This window comes from Malaclemys terrapin, chromosome 14, assembly GCF_027887155.1.
Source record: "Malaclemys terrapin pileata isolate rMalTer1 chromosome 14, rMalTer1.hap1, whole genome shotgun sequence".
NCBI classification, from domain to species: domain Eukaryota; kingdom Metazoa; phylum Chordata; order Testudines; family Emydidae; genus Malaclemys; species Malaclemys terrapin.
This window is the reverse complement of record NC_071518.1, coordinates 24,047,397-24,058,118: the sequence shown is the minus strand read 5'-3', so window position 1 is coordinate 24,058,118 and position 10,722 is coordinate 24,047,397.

The following is a 10,722-nucleotide window of genomic DNA, read 5'->3' as shown; positions in this document are numbered from 1 at the left end:
CATGTTCCCCAGCCCCCTGATCATTTTTGTTGCCCTCCATTGGACTCTCTCCAATTTGTTCACATCCTTTCTGTAGTGGGGCGCCCAAAACTGGACGCAATACTCCAGATGCACCCTGAACAGGCTCTGAATTTTGCAGCATAGGCAGGGGTGAAAGTAAAATTGAAAACTTACAGGTACGGGGGCTGCCTCTGCTCCCCACTCTCCCCGGAAGGGGCAGGGCCTCACTGCCTGGCCTGCGCCGCCCAGGGCTCCAGCAGTGATTTAAAGGGCCCGGGCCCCAGGCCCTTTTAAATCACCGGCCCCGGACAGCTGCTTTTTTTGCCCATCCCCATTGGCAGCCTGGAGGGGGTGGGCAAAAGGGGCAGTAACGATAAAGCGCTGCCGTGGTAGCGCTTTAAGCAGGGTCCTTTGCTGCAGCAGCGCTTTAACGTCGCTGCTCCTTTTGCGCTCCCCCGTCGCCATGGCAGCACTTTAAGCAGGATCCTTAAAGTGCTGCCGTAGCAGCGGCCGGTACTGGCGACCACTTTTTACCGGTATGCCATACCGGCCCATACCGCCTTCCTTTCACCCCTGAGCTTAGGTCCAACTATAATTCTACTTAGCCTGTCGTCATACAAGATAAAAATCACTACCTTGTCCTTCAGATTTCCCTGTTTTGTATAGGTCCCAGCTGCTGGGATATCATTTTGGGCAAGCTGTTTAGGCTGCTCTCCTTTACACAGGAACCAGGCTGATCCTAGGAACCCTGGGAGTGGGGAATGGAAACATGATGCAATAGTTATTTAGGGCCATTCTTCTCCTTCCCAGTCCCTTAGCTCCATCCAGTCCTGTGCTGGGTGAAGTTTTGGCTGGACCAGAGAATCTACCCCACAGACTTTAAGTTTATTTTATTACCAGTATCTAATATTTCTGATTTAGTTACAGTGTCTGATTATTCTCTCTTTCACCGGTCTAAATCAGGAGTAAATCCACTGGAACTACTTTGGTGAGAGGAAAGCCAGGGCAATATTCTCAACGTCATGCTTGTAGGTTTCCATTCTAGATTGGAATGAAATGAAACCAAATGAAACATTGAATCCAACCCCTCTGCTGCACATTGGGGAAGCTTGGAGTTGGATATGACTTTTGTGACTCAGGCTCATATCTATTTTAGTTAGAATATCTCTGACTATAAATCGCCATGCAATGGGAGAATACAACCTTAATGTAGTTCCTACTTTTACTGCTTCCTATCTGTATTCATAATACCTGGTCAAATCTGTTGCCAAACCTTTATGTGACTTTGCTATAAGAGTAATCAAGAAACAAATATAATTTCCAGAGCTCCCACCATCCAGGGGTCTGAAGGAACTTTGATAAACTGATTGGTTATGCCTCCCACGTCAGCCCTGTGAAGTAAGAAATTATCATTTTACAGATGAGACGCTGACAGGCTAAGTTACAAAGGCCATACACCAAGTCTGTGGCACAGAGGGATATGAAATTCAGATCTGCTGGCTCCCAGTTCTTTCATTCAAGCTAGATCACTCTCCTTGAAATTATTAAAAATTAAATAAAGGAAACGAACTGCAAATTCTGTATGTCCACTAACCATGTCAGTTTATTTTCTTTAAAAATCAGATATTTTCTCTTCCCTTTGCCTTATGTGTATTAGAAGGAGAAAAAATAAAGCTTACAGTTGCATATCAATTTCTGCGGTCCTGATATTTGCCACTCTTAACCCAGTTGAGTGGTACCTACAAATTGCCCCATTTACAAGTCCTTAGAGGCAAGTTGCAAGTGTACAGACAATATAAATATTTTGATCACATTTTTACTCCATTAATTTCTACTTTAAGTGACCACATTTCTTGTTTCGAATCCTCCTGTGTCAAAAGACACAGCTCAGCTTTTGAAAACTGTGGGAAAAGTCAACCTAAATTGCTGGAATTTTATGCTGTTTCATAGCCTAAATTTTGTTGAAAAATGCTATTCACGCTTCTAATAATTGTGTCAATTCAGAGTCTTTTGTTGCTAGACATTCTATATGGTGGGCAGTTCTGTAGTCTTTTTCAGTGCACCCTGGAAACGCCTGTACATTTAACAGTGTTGCTTTACAGAGACTTCTGATCTGCTAGGCTTCCCTTGGTGTTAATGCCAGACAAAAGTAGTGGACCTCTGAAATCATTCTAAAAAGAGATGCAATATCAGCTAGTAAATCTCCTAGGTCCTCTTGGTAATTGCAGTACAGAGATTTCTGATGAGCAGCATCAGATATTCGATAATCACAGAGATAAATTACTGTTATCTAGTATTGGTAGCAGATTCTCCTTTACAAGTGCAGCATATAATAAAAAAACATAAAGGCTTTGCTATGGGACCATGTGTTCAGCGCAAAATGGTCCTTTAATTTAAGAATTTATAATTTCTGAAAGCTGCTGAAGATACTTGGCACAGTGGAAGTGGATTGTGTGTTTGTATTAAGGTAGAACCTGATCCTTGATTTCTCTAACCTCGTTACCCATTGATTATTTCCCGCCCCTCACTTCCTTTTCTTGTGTCATTATCTCTACTTCTTCATCTTTTTCCTGCAAAACCCTCTTCTATCCCCTCCTTTCTCCATCATGGTGGACATCACCACCCTCCCTGCATCTCTGCTTCATCTTTGACTCAACCCTCTTTGCTGACCAACACATTCAGACCATTATCAAATCTTGCTATTTCTTAGTCCCCAGTATCACATAGATCCAACCTTTTTGTGTCTGCCCATACTGCCAAAGCCCCTGTCCAAGCCTTGATCATGGCATGCCCTGAATACTGTAATCTCCATGTCTCGGTCTTCCGCAACCTCACCCCTTTCAATTCGATTCAAAATGCTGCTGCTAAAATAATCTTCTTGGGTCCTTGCTCTGACTACGTCATTCTTCTCTGTAAGTCCCTCTACTGGCTCCCCTTCTTCCACTCAATCACACACAAACTTCTTGTCTTTATTTCAAAGCTATTTGCAGTTTAGCCCCACCCTACCTATATGACCTTTAATCTCATCACAAAAGAAACTCCCATCTTTGCTCAGCCAGTGATGCCAGCATTGATCATCCGATTCTCCATTTCTGTGACAAGCACTTTTTCTCTCTCCCATGATGCCCCTCTTGTGTGGGGAAAAAGTCTCAGTCCAAATCTATAAAGCCACCATATGACATAAAGTCTTAAAATGACGAGAAAGTCATTACGGAGAAACTAAATGAATTCTTTGCTTCAGTCTTCCTGGCTGAGGATGTTAGGGAGATTCCCAAACCTGAGCTGTCCTTTGTAGGTGACAAATCTGAGGAATTGTCACAGATTGAAGTGTCACCAGAGGAGGTTTTGGAATTAATTGATAAACTTAACAGTAACAAGTCACTGGGACCAGATTGCGTTCACCCAAGAGTTCTGAAAGAACTCAAATGTGAAATTGTGGAACTATTAACTATGGTTTGTAACCTGTCCTTTAAATCGGCTTCTGTACCCAATGACTGGAATGTAATGCCAATATTTAAAAAGGGCTCTAGAGGTGATCCCGGCAGTTACAGACCAGTAAGTCTAACGTCAGTACTGGGCAAATTAGTTGAAACAATAGTAAAGAATAAAATTGTCAGACACATAGAAGAACATAACTTGTTGGGCAAAAGTCAACATGGTTTCTGTAAAGGGAAATCATGTCTTACTAATCTATTCTTTGAAGGGGTCAACAAACATGTGGACAAGGGGGATCCAGTGGACACAGTGTACTTAGATTTCCAGAAAGCCTTTGACAAGGTCCCTCACCAAAAGCTCTTACATAAATTAAGTTGTCATGGGATAAGAGGGAAGATCCTTTCATGGATTGAGAACTGGTTAAAAGACAGGGAACAAAGGTTAGGAATAAATGGTACATTTTCAGAATGGAGAGGGGTAACTAGTGGTGTTCCCCAAGGGTCAGTCCTAGGACCAATCCTATTCAACTTATTCATAAATGATCTGGAGAAAGGGGTAAACAGTGAGGTGGCAAAGTTTGCAGATGATACTAAACTGCTCAAGATAGTTAAGACCAAAGCAGACTGTGAAGGACTTCAAAAAAACTCACAAAACTAAGTGATTGGACAACAAAATGGCAAATGAAATGTAATGTGGATAAATGTAAAGTAATGCACATTGGAAAAATAACCGCAACTATACATACAATATGATGGGGCTAATTTAGGTACAACTAACCAGGAAAGAGATCTTGGAGTCATTGTGCATAGTTCTCTGAAGATGTCCACGCAGTGTGCAGCGGCAGTCAAAAAAGCAAACAGGATGTTAGGAATCATTTAAAAAGGGATAGAGAATAAGATGGAGAATATCTTATTGCCCTTATATAAATTCATGGTACGCCCACATCTTGAATACTGCGTACAGATGTGGTCTCCTCATCTCAAAAAAGATATACTGGCATTAGAAAAAGTTCAGAAAAGGGCAACTAAAATGATTAGGGGTTTGGAACAGGTCCCGTATGAGGAGAGATTAAAGAGGCTAGGACTTTTCAGCTTGGAAAAGAGGTGACTAAGTGGGGATATGATAGAGGTATATAAAATCATGAGTGGTGTGGAGAAAGTGAATAAGGAAAAGTTATTTACTTGTTCCAATAATATAAGAACTAGGGGCCACCAAATGAAATTGATGGGCAGCAGGTTTAAAACAAATAAAAGGAAGTTCTTCTTCACACAGCGCACAGTCAACCTGTGGAACTTCTTGCCTGAGGAGGTTGTGAAGGCTAGGACTATAACAGGGTTTAAAAGAGAACTAGATAAATTCATGGAGGTTAAGTCCATTAATGGCTATTAGCCAGGACGGGTAAGGAATGGTGTCCCTAGCCTCTGTTTGTCAGAGGGTGGAGATGGATGGCAAGAGAGAGATCACTTGATAATTACCTGTTAGGTTCACTCCTTTTGGGGCACCTGGCATTGGCCACTGTCAGTAGACAGGATACTGGGCTGGATGGACCTTTGGTCTGACCCAGTACGGCCGTTCTTATGTTCATATTAGCCTCTTGCTAGTCTCCCCTCTTCTCTAATGCAAACAGTAAAGTGCAACCTCATGACAGCTAGGCAGGTGGCAAGCTGTGATTTTTCTCTCTCCCTCACCAGTTCTACATCAGTGTAATTCCACTGACTTCAGTAGAGTTGCTCTTGATTTTAAGTGAGAAGACAATGAAGTCTTTAAATTCGACCTATTCACCAAGCTAATTGTGCAGGGCACAGGGTCGGACAGAATATGTCTTTCATGATTCCTTCAGGCTACCATTCTATGTCCTGAAATATGAGATTTCATTATCCATGTCATTACTGTAGCTTCTTTACTGGCAAATGTTGGCAATAGCATACCATCTAGACTTTCATTTAAATTCAGCCTTTATATTTGCCACAATGATCTTTTCTGGTGGCGAATTTGAAAGGTTAAATAATGGTCAGTACATCCTCTGACTGGGGCATTCTGATGCAGAAGGAGATGGAGCCACTAGACCAACGTTCGGCACGCGGCTTGCAAGGGTAAGCACCCTCGCGGGCCGGGCCAGTTTATTTACCTGCTGATGCGGCAGGTTCGGCCGATCGCGGCCCCCGCTGGCCGCGGTTTGCCGTCCCGGGCCAATGGGGGCGGCGAGAAGCGGTGCGGGCCAGGGATGTGCTGGCCATGGCTTCCCGCCGCCCCCATTGGTCCGGGATGGCAAACCGCGGCCAGTGGGGGCCACGATCGGCTGAACCTGCCGCATCAGCAGGTAAATAAACTGGCCAGGGTGCTTACCCTGGCGAGCCGCGTGCCAAACGTTGCCGACCCCTGCTCTATTGTTTAAAACCAAATGTCATATTTTCTGCATGATTTGCAGAGCTGGGAAATTTTTCTGTCAAACTGTTTTTTTTTTCCAGCAGAAAATGGCCCTTTGGACAAAACAGATTTTTTTCTGCCGGGGTGGGGAGGGGACATCTACAGTTTTTGATTTTGGGTCTTTTGATGAACACTTGAAAAATTATAATGAAGAGACCAGCTATTATTGGTTGTCCTGTGTTAATGTTACATTATTAATAAATTAACAGTTATTTATTTTGCCATGTTAAGCCAGATATTTACAGTCCTCCAAAACTGTTAACACTGCTGTGGGACTGAGGTACTTTCTTTCTTTCTTTCTTATAAATGATGATGACTTTAACGCCACCACCATCACCACTCCCCTTTTTGATTATAAATAAAAATTATTTGTGTTCATTTCTATCTCAGAAGCCAGGGATCACTTTGAAGATCTCTTACAACATTTTTCCAGTGTGGATTGTAGCTGGACCCCCTACTAGAAGAACAATTTGTTACAGCTTGAGAAATGACTATAAATCCTTAAGGCCTTGTCCTATTAGAGAGAATTTAGCTGAACAATATCAGCACAAAGATGCAGAATCATTGATTAAGACAAAAATAAGAACGAGCGGGTGGTCTAAATTGATATTGACAACCCAACAATGCAAACAATCTCTACCTGATTACATTGGCTGTAACCCTATAGAGACTTTGATGCAAGCTAATGGTTTTTGTAACGTTACAATAATTTTGAAGTGTATCATTTCTGAATATCTCATGTATTAGTTTCTTTAGTGCATGTGGGATGGGACTGCATGTCCCAGAAGCTATAATTCATGTTTTAGCTGCAGGCCTCTTAAAGATGTAGAGATTTCTTTGTCCAAAAAACAGAAACCGAGACCACAGATAAGATGGTTTTATCATTGTAATGTATTTAATGTCAACCATTAAAAAAAGAGCTACTTTGGAATTCAAATCATGATTTTTGGAGGGAAGAGGATAGAAAAAGGAGGACGAGAAGAGGAGAATGGGAAGAGAAATATGTAAGATTATAGATTTACAAGGCAACAGGAATATCTAGATCCACCAAAATCAATTGCAAAGCACCAATATGATTTCATCATAGCCAATTAATATCAGTGTAACTTTGTGATCCTGATTTTGTTATTTCTATGCTGGCATGAACAGGATTAATCCAGTGGGAATTGGGTTTGTTAATAAGCAGGTTCTTATGGCTTTGCATATTTAATTGGGAATTTACCTGCCAAAGTGGGAAAGGGATTTACATTATTCATTGACAGTTTAGGAAGTGTATTCATAGGAGTGCTCTTTGTAGTGTGCTGATACTATTTGATCCTAATTGACAAAATCTCCTTATTTAATTTTTTATAACCAAGACTCACCAGCACTTGTTTAAAGTCTTACATTTTTTGTTATAGGAGTTGGTTTTTGTCATATTTTGATACCACTTGAAAATTTCACTTTGAATTTAAATTAAATGTTCATGCAAAGTTATCAAACTTGTATATACTAAATTGTCATGCAAAGCGATAAACTCCTATAAACTTTCAATGGGATTTACGAGGTTAGGCATCTGCAGCCTTCTGTATTATTACTTGATGGAAGGCGAATTTCTGATACATTTTACTCTTGCGGCTATTCCTCTCAGAGTGTCTACAGTATCCTATGCCTTGTGGCTTTTAATAAAGATAAGCAGAAAAATAAACCATAGAATTAATCTCTTTAACACGGTTACAATAACCATAATAAATTGGGCAGATAAAAATGTGACAGCAATTCTAGCATTTAAACATAGTAGAACAGACCCTATTTTGCTTTGAATTACAATGCAATATTCAAAACACAACAAAAACTTATGTGAACTGAGATCAATATATCAGACAGTAGTCTGACAATTTAAAAAGGCTTCTTCTGTTGCTGTTCCTGCTATTGAAATGGAGCAAGATGGGTCTTGGAAATGTTATGATTTTCATCGTTTTGCAGTTTCCCAAGGATTACTATGTTGTTAGTTTAACAGGAACACTGGATCAGGGTTAGAAGAACCATTCAAAGAATCTATACATAAGCATTTAGGGCCAAATCTTAAACTTAGCAACCAGATAACAGGCTGGATGTTGGGCAGGAGGGAAGAGAGGCAGGGAGGAGGAACTTCTCACTGTGCCATGGAGTTGCTTTTGCTGACTCCTTCTGTCTCCCTCCCCTAGTGGAGGATAACATCTTTCCCACACACATGCACTTACATTCTCACTGCCACCCGGGAAGCCTGACAGACTTGCACACCAGCCTCCCCTACCCCAAGAAACCCTATCTCCCCCATGCACAGAAGATCCACAGATCCTTTGCTCAGGGTATCTCTGAATGGGTTAGAGGATTATAGGTGAAGTGTAATAGGATTTGACCAAACACTGTGAAGATTTCCTCAAACTTAATAAGCAATTTGCTGTGACTGTGAATTTGTGGCCCTTTTATGTGTCGCTGAATATTTCAATGATTAAGTTAACTGACAGGAAAAATTGTGTAAATACTTAATTTTAATTGAATGCTGCAGAATATTCATGGCAGTCAGTTTACAATGTATATTTGCACCAGAATCCTGGATGTACGTTATACATATCCAGTCAGGTAACAAATACTTACCATGTGACCGACTCATCCCATTCAACCAGAACAAGTTTTACAATCTCATGTATTCCCAATGCCAAGTTTGCAAATAAGGTACAGACCAAAATATTTTCAGAATTATTGGGATGATATTTACTGAAAATATATAAATAGAAACTTGTGATCTGGATGGCCCATTCATGGACAGCAAAAGAGGCAAAAAAATTGCATAAATTGGTTATGAATTATTCCCAGATCTATTCATAGTTCAATTACTATTTTTTAATATAGATAAATAGAATTATAAAGAGTTCAAATGATTTTGTTTTAAGGAAGACAAAAAAGTGAGTGTGTCAGACAACAAGGGACACAACAGAGTCCAGTGCCTGGGTGCTGGTTGTCTTCTCTTCCCTTAGTGTTTTTTTTTTTTTTAATGGGATCATAATCCTACTCTTTTTCCCCCCCCTCTTCACTTATGCTCCCTACCACCATCCCGCCCTTATTCATCACCCGCCCTTATACCTCCTCTTCAGACCTCTCACCAACCCACTTTCCTATGTTCTTTCTCAACTAATTAGGAAAACCATTGCCACAAAAAAGACAATTTTCAGTCTCTTATTTTACCAATTAGCTATGGCTTCCCTCCTCAAATTCCTTCTGCTGTAAGTGTGTGTACAGTGCCTCGGTATAAGTGATCACTTTATGAAAACATATCCCAGTCAGAACTAACCTTTTAACATTAACACCCCTTTCTCCCTTTCATGACACAATGATTTTGTGTTTTGCTCCATGCAGAGTAGTTTAGTTGGTGTGAACTGATTTGTTCTGAGGGTGAGAACAAGTGAAACTGAAATGGTAAAATTAATTTTTCCCCCTCACAAAGAACATGGTGGAGTGCATCAGGACTTGACGGTTTCTCTTATGTTGTGAATCTCTTCTACAGCCCTGGTGAATGCTACCAATCATTTCCCCTTCTTCCTGTCAGCGTTTCTTCCTGGTGCAATCATAGTTCTGTCACTCTTGCAGGGCACTATATATAATTTTGCTAAGATTATTTGATCATCCTGGCTGGCTTTATTGAGCCACTATTGCACTAAAGAAAAGAAATTCATGTTGAAATAAGTCAACATTATTTATAAATGTCGTAAAGATATGGACGTTAACTCTTCAACTGGGACAGTAATTATTGTTAGCTAGCAAGGGCTGAATCTTACATGCTTCTGAGATTCAGTTCAGGTGAGGATCCAAGCGTGATTACTTATTAAAAGCATATATGAATGATCTAAGCTTTCAAAAGCCACCTCTCTTCTTTCCCCTCCATCTTCCCACCCCCAACCTCTTCATTGTAGTGGCACTCCCTCCCTCAACAGGACCTAAATCTATATATCTCCTGCCCTTGCGCCCCCTGTTCTCATCCTGAGTTTCTTCTCTTTGGTTTCTCTGTCACACCAAGTTAGGGTAAAACTGCTAGGAAAGGGTTAAGTGATCGGACACATGATTCAACGTGATATTTAAGGGGAAAATGTGTCCTCTTTCTGGGGGCTGAGGCCAGGAGAAAGCCTGTGGGGGCTGCAGCCTGTGTTGGGCAGAGGAATTGCTTTGTTTTGATCTCACTTATATGCTTTTTGTGTTTTGAACAATAAACTGTGCCCTGAGTCAAAGTCCTAAAACGGACTAATCTGTGGCACTGGTTCCTTCCTGGGTTGGTGAGAGAGCCCCCCCCCCCATCTTATACTTGGATATCCCCCTTCCTCTCCTCTGGGCAGCTGTATCAATGGCGGGTTAGGTTTCAAGTAATTCTGTCCTATGACCATTAACATGATTTCTATTAGCAGGCCCAAAGACCTCACTCCAACATCGTGGTAGCTTTGGAAGTGGATGCAATGCTTCCTTAGCTCAATCCTTGTTCTTCAGGGAGGCCTCAAGCCTTTTTCTCTGTGCTAAGCTGAATTCCATGTGCTGTTGAGATATATACCTAAGAGCATGTGATACTTCAGTTAAATATTAGGCTATCTGGAGAACCACACGTTCAGAAGGGATAGGTCTCTCAACAAAACCAGGGAAAGGTAAGATGGGCATTTAGAAAGCTCATAGAGAGGCTGGCAGTACCTAGCAGTAAAGGCCGTGCTATAGAGATACTGTCTAGTCATGTCTATAGAGATTGTATTTTTCTTGTGTAGAGAAGTAATGCATCTGTGCATTGGAACTTCGACTTGCTGCAGCTCTTAGTTACACTGTAAAAATGAATCAGGAGCAGAAGAATGAAAGAGGTGGTCA